General features: G+C 41.0%; 1 pseudogene; it reads left to right on the top strand.

Moving 5' to 3' along the window:
* The first annotated feature begins 581 nt into the window (after positions 1 to 581).
* LOC101427408 (golgin-45-like) lies at positions 582 to 5,956 on the top strand (annotated as a pseudogene).
* The last annotated feature ends 404 nt before the right edge of the window (positions 5,957 to 6,360 follow it).

Raw genomic sequence — 6,360 nt, 5'->3', positions numbered from 1 at the left:
TAAATCCTCATATGGAGCACAATTTTCTGGGGATATACTTTCCAGAGCCTCAGAATTTGCCAAACCATCAATTTCTGGGATTTTGTGATGAGGAGTTCAGTTCTCAGCTTATCCCTTACCTCTTTACTATATACAGTCTGCAAGGAGAAACCAGGCTGCACTTTCCAAACTTAGCTTGGAAGTCTCCTCAACTAAATATTCAAGTTCATCAATCTCAAATTCTGCCTTCCATCTGATATCAGAACATAATTTGCATATGAAGGAAAATATGCATAAAGAGATAAAGGATATTAAGATTTCAATGGGTAAGCATAAGGAAGAATTTATAAAAAGAAAATAACAGAAATTATGGGGATGAAAAGCAAAATAGTAGAGATTAAAATACAATAGAGGAGAGGACAGCTTGGTGTTGGGATTGCCAGGACAGGTGGCTTCAGAATGGGAAAGGAGTGTGCAGAGAAGCTGTACAGTGGTACCATGCCAGATAATCTGTAAAGTAAAGACAGGAGGGGAAGAATCTTAGAGATTTATCAGTAGAAGCCTTGGGATTCATTTACCATTGGTTAAGAGGGGGGGAAAAAATGACCACTCTTAAAAGTTCAGAAACAAAAGCCATCCTTACTTCAGCCCAATACAAGGAGCAGCAGACTGAAGGGAAACTGAGCAGCAAACTAAATCTGTTGAAGTTACCTCTGGAGTCCAATCCATAAAGCATAACAACCTTCAGAGTCCACAGAGGAAAGCAGTTCCATCAGAAAGCCCAGGAGTTCTTACGCTAGGAAAATGCTCACTGAAAAAGCAGTAGAAATTGAAGCCATAAAAATATTAATTCCCAAAGTTGCTATAAACCATAATATTCCCCCCAAAATTGCAAAAGTTAAGTCTCTGGGACACCATAAAGGAAAAAATCCCTGGTCAGTCAGAGGGAGTTGTACAACCTAGGAAGGAAGTCTCAGAGTAAAGAATATATTGGAAAAGTTCAAGAACTCTGAAAGTTTGTTCCTACAAGACAAAGAAGGTCTTTCAAACCACCTTCAAATACAGACAGAGGTAAATCATAAAAAGTTGCTGGTGGCTGGGCCCTGAATCTTATCGGGGTCGCAACACCTACTCTCCAGTATGCAGGAGAACTACCAAGAAGGTGATGATGGACAACTATCATGCCAAGGAACTGAGAGAGTCTACAATTGCAAGCAAGAGAGCCCCATCTAATCTACTTTATAGGATCACAGCCCTGTCTCAATTACATGTGGTGTAGACATCACCATCCCAGAATCCTCAGGATTGGGGAATGAACTATGCACTAAAGTAGATTTACTGGTACTCTACTATAGACTTATTATAATTCGAGCAATGGAAGAAATCATATCATTGATGTGCAGGCAATGGCTGCTGGAGATTCTGAGAGCAGGGAGAGGGAAAAAGAGAAGTAATATTTTAGACATTCTGGGAACTTGGGAATTGCCCTGAATGACAGTGCAACGACAGATACAGGCCATTATAAATCTTGTCATAACCTACAGAATTGTGCGGGAGAGAGTATAAACTATAATGTAAACTTTAATCCACACTTAGTGGCAATCCTCCCAAATGTGTACTTCAATTGCAATGAATGCACCTCACTAATGAAGGATGTCATTAATGTGTGAAGAATGTGAGAGGTGTGGGGAGCAGGGCATATGGGGATCCCCTATCCCCTATATTATTTATATGGCATTTGTATAATCTTAAGTACCTTTAAAATTTTTTTTAATAAAAAAGTTTTGTAAGTTGCTGGTGGCTTCTTTTTTCAATTTATACTTTTTTTTCCTTTTTAATTATCTTTTTTTAAAAGATAGATAGATCACACAAAACATTACATTAAAAAATATAAGTGGTTCCCATATACCCCCATTCCCCATCCCACCCCCTCGCCTCCTCCCACATCAACAACTTCTTTTATCAGTGTGGCTCATTCATTGTATTTGGTGAATACATTTTGGAACACTGCTATACAGCGTGGATTATAGTTTACATTGCAGTTTACACTCTCCCCCAGTCCATTCAGTGGGTTATGGCAGGATATATAATGTCCTGCATCTGTCCCTGCAGTATCATTCAGGACAACTCCAAGTCCCGAAAATGCCCCCATATCACACCTCTTCTTCCCTCTCCCTGCCCTCAGCAACTCCTGTGGCTGCTGTCTCCACATCAATGGTACAATTTCTTCCATAGCTAGAGTCACAATAATTCTATAGTAGAATACCAGTAAGTTCACTCTAATCCATATTTTATTCCTCCATTCTGAGGACAATGGGATGGCAATGTCCACCCCAACTCTAAATCAAGAGGGGGCTTAGATACCACAGTTGATGGAAGGGATTCCCCTGCTTATAGTTGTAGAAGCTCTTGGGTCCCTGGTGTAGTGGTTGACCATCCTCACCTCCCTGTTAGCTGACCTGGTAAGTCCAATGAACCGGAGAGTAGGTGCTGCAACTCTGCTGAGGCTCAGGGTCCAGCTGGCACATAGACAGTCCAGAGATTCAAGTCTCCTGAGTATACACCAACCCCAGAACCAACCACAGGTTCAGTAAAAGTGACAGAAGAGGCGTGTGTAGAGGGGTCACATCTGAGTCTAAATCCATCACACTCAGGAGTCAAATTTCAAAGTAGGGCCCACTGGCAAGGCATTGAACTCCAGAGCCACCTGCCATGACCATAGGACCTAGATGTCTCCATAGCCCTCAGGAGCACCAGTAACTGGGGTTGATCTACTTTGGCTGTCTCTGAGATCCTACTGAGACGTGCATAAGCATGACCCCTCTGATGACCTCCCAACTCATTTTGAAGTCTCATAGTCATATAAACTCATTTGTCTTTACCATTTCCCCCTTTTATTCAAGGTCTTTTTCTAGTTGCATCACCAGCTGGTGCTTGGTAGCAATCCCTTGGCACCAGGGAGGCTGATCCCTGGGAATCATGTCCCATGCTGGGGGGAAGATAATGCATTTACATGCTAAGTTTGGCTTAGAGAGTGGCCACATTTGCACAATATGGAGGATTTCTGGAAGTAACTCTTAGGCACCCTTCAGCTCTAGGCCTAGTTGAAATTTCAAGCACACAGGCTCATAAGCATAGCCATCAGTATCAAGGGCTCATCACTGAACCATCCTTCTTCACTGGTCTTTGCCCTTGCACTTGGGGGATTATTGCCACTCCATTGGGGAGTGCAACAGAGTTCCCCAGAATGGGAACTAAGCCCTCCCTCAGTTGTTGTTTGAAATTCTACCCACTGTCAATATTCAACGAACATCCAAACATATCTATATACCCTATATGCATGCCCTGGAGAACTCCCTCCCCCCCCATGTGTCCCCCATCAATGACACCCCACATCAGTGCTCCTTCCCTGCCATAGTTGAACCCCTCTGTGACCCAAAACTTCTTCAAAACTGAAGTCTAATATATTGCCAAATTCAATTAATAGGAAAATGAAATAGTAATGAGAGGTTTAAAGATTAGAAATAGAATATATAATAATTTAGAAAAAAACTAAAATAAATACTAAATTATCACTGTAATAGATGTGGCCATGTATGTACAGTATCAAGGCAATCTCTGCCTTTTCTTCCTCAGTATCCACATCCTTTTTATTATTATTATTATGTCTTCAAAAAAATTTTAGGTCATAGTAAAGTCACATATAGAATATAGGGGACTCCCATATACCCAACATCAAACCCTTCTCCCCCTTCCCCAACAAAGATCTTTTTACATGTGGATGTTACATTTGCTGCAACTGATATACAGATATTGAAATATAGCTACTAACCATGGTTCCATTATGGTTTACATTTTAGACTATACACTTTTATAAATTTTTGGTGAAATTTAACATGGCCTGTATCCATTATTGCAGGATCAGACAGAACATTTCTATTGCCCCCCAGTTACCACCTCTTCCATCTATTCTATTCCTCTCTCCCCTTCCCATAGGGGTCCACAGTGACAACCAAGCTTCAGTGCCTGAAGGACAAGATTCATAGATACTTGCAACAATGCTGAGGGCTTGACACACTCATCTGTCCTCCCGCATTGGGAACCACCCATGCTCTTGAGAGATACCCTTCCCTCTGTTTAAGAACATCAGGCTTCCCCAGGATGGGGTACAATACATTCCTGCCCATTATATGGGTCTCCACCCACTGATAGAACACATTATGATAAGATGAGCACTCACATACTCCCTAGGAGCCTGCCTCAGTTGCACCCTGTGCTAGATGCCCCCCATCAAACATCTTAAACCAGTAACCCTTCCTTATTATATTTTCTAAAGAGTTTTCTCAAAATTGTAGTTTCAACCACATACCCTATCTCCCATGTTCACCTGCTCCCCCCACCCCCGCAGCCCTCCGCCCAGATACCTTGGACCATCTGACCCATCCTCCCAACCCTAGCCCCCCTCAAGCCTGCAAAGTCCAACCCAATAGTATCCCTATGCCCCCATCTTATCCCTTCACTGCACAACTACTTACCTCCACTTTTTCATAGATGTCGCCCAGGTGGGAATTGGCTCACAACCTTCCTCTCCTCCTCTCATTTCCTATAAGCCTCTCTTCCAATCTCTAGCTCTCTGCGACAGCTTGATTTGTTTAATTGATATCAGAGAGGTCATGCAGGATTTGTCCTTTAATGCCTGACCTTCTTCACTCAACATAAATGTCCTCAAGATTCATCTATGCTATCCCATGTGTTAGTACTGTATTCCTTCTCACAGCTGAGTAGTATTCCATTGTATGTATATACCACATTTTGTTTATCCATTCATCTGTTGATAGGTATTTGGGTAGATTCCAACTTTTGGCAATACTGAGTAATGCTGCTATGAACATTGGTGTGCATGTATTGGTTCAAGTCCTTGTTTTCAGTTCTTCTGGGTATATACCCAGCAGTGGAACTGCTGGGTCATATGGCAAATCTATAGCTGTTTTTTGAAGGACCACCAAATTGTCCTCCATAATGACTGGATCCTTCTACATTCTCACCAGCAGTGGATGAGGGTTCCCATTCCACCACACACTCTCCAACACTTGTAGTCCTCTGTTTTTTTAATAGCTGCCAATCTAATGGGTGTAAGCTGGTATCTCGTTGTAGTTTTGATTTGCATTTCCCTAATAGCTAGTGATGTTGAGCATCTTTTCGTGTGCTTTTTAGCAGTTTGTATTTCTTCTTTGAAGACGCATCTGTTCAAATCTCTTGCCCATTTTTTAAAATGGGTTGCTGATGGCTTCTGTTGGGGATGATCTTCAGTACAATTTTGAAAGTCGTCCCATAGAATAACCAGCTGATTTTAGTAAATGAAGCCCTAGGTCAAAACACAGCTCAGCTTTCTAAATAGTTAGAAAATATGTGATGCATGGTGAAATAAAATCCTTGAAGCGGGGTTATGGCAGCTGAATTAACCAAATCCAGAGGAGTTTTACAGCATCAAAACCGTGATGCACAGATTGCTATACAAGATCTCCTGAGTGAATGGGAACATATTCATCAGGAAATGATAGCTACCAAGACATTATCAGAAGAGCTCTTGATCTCCCTGCAGTGGGGAAGAGAGCAGACTTCTCTACCCTAGTGCACAAGCTCACAGCACAGCAAATCTAGCATTAACCAATCACAAATTGGCAAAAGCAGAATTCTCATCTTCTGGGAAATGTTGGCACTAATAGTCAAAAAAATATTTCATCCACAGTTGAAATCTGCAATACCCCAGCTGAAAAAAATGGCTGAAATGATTCTACACATTTTGGATCCAGTTACCTGTACAGAAAGCTCACCTGATAGTCCAAGTACTGAGTCTTCACCAAACACCTTACTTAGTACAAAGAAAAATATTGGAGGATTTCATCCCTATATTACATATGAAAATACAGCTTTTAATTGTTGTAATCACTGGCAGGGAGAACTTATTGTCCTCTAATATTCAATATGTTAGAGGCAGGTTATAGACACTTGGTTACTAAAAGTCATTATTATTTGGAAGTTGGGGTTCTTACAGTGCTGGGAAGTGATATCACTTTCTATTTAAATAATACATATGCCCAAAGATGTTTTGTGTCCTCACCTCCAAAGTACCATTTCTTAATAAATATCTCAGGGAAAGAAGAGTATGGAATTGTATAAATATGTTTAGACTAGTGAATACTTTTCAGGCAATGCACTAGAGTCCTTTTTCCAAAGGACTCTAAAAGATAAATATTCTATGCCTTTTCCTTAGCCTCTAAATTATTATTTATCTTGCTGGATATATTATATGAACAGGTTTAATTATGGTGCTCTAAACAGGGATCAGCAAATCCCCGTTTGCCACACCCATTCATTTAA

This window comes from Dasypus novemcinctus, chromosome 5, assembly GCF_030445035.2.
Source record: "Dasypus novemcinctus isolate mDasNov1 chromosome 5, mDasNov1.1.hap2, whole genome shotgun sequence".
In the NCBI taxonomy this organism is placed as follows: domain Eukaryota; kingdom Metazoa; phylum Chordata; class Mammalia; order Cingulata; family Dasypodidae; genus Dasypus; species Dasypus novemcinctus.
This window is presented reverse-complemented; position numbering and strand designations above follow the sequence as displayed.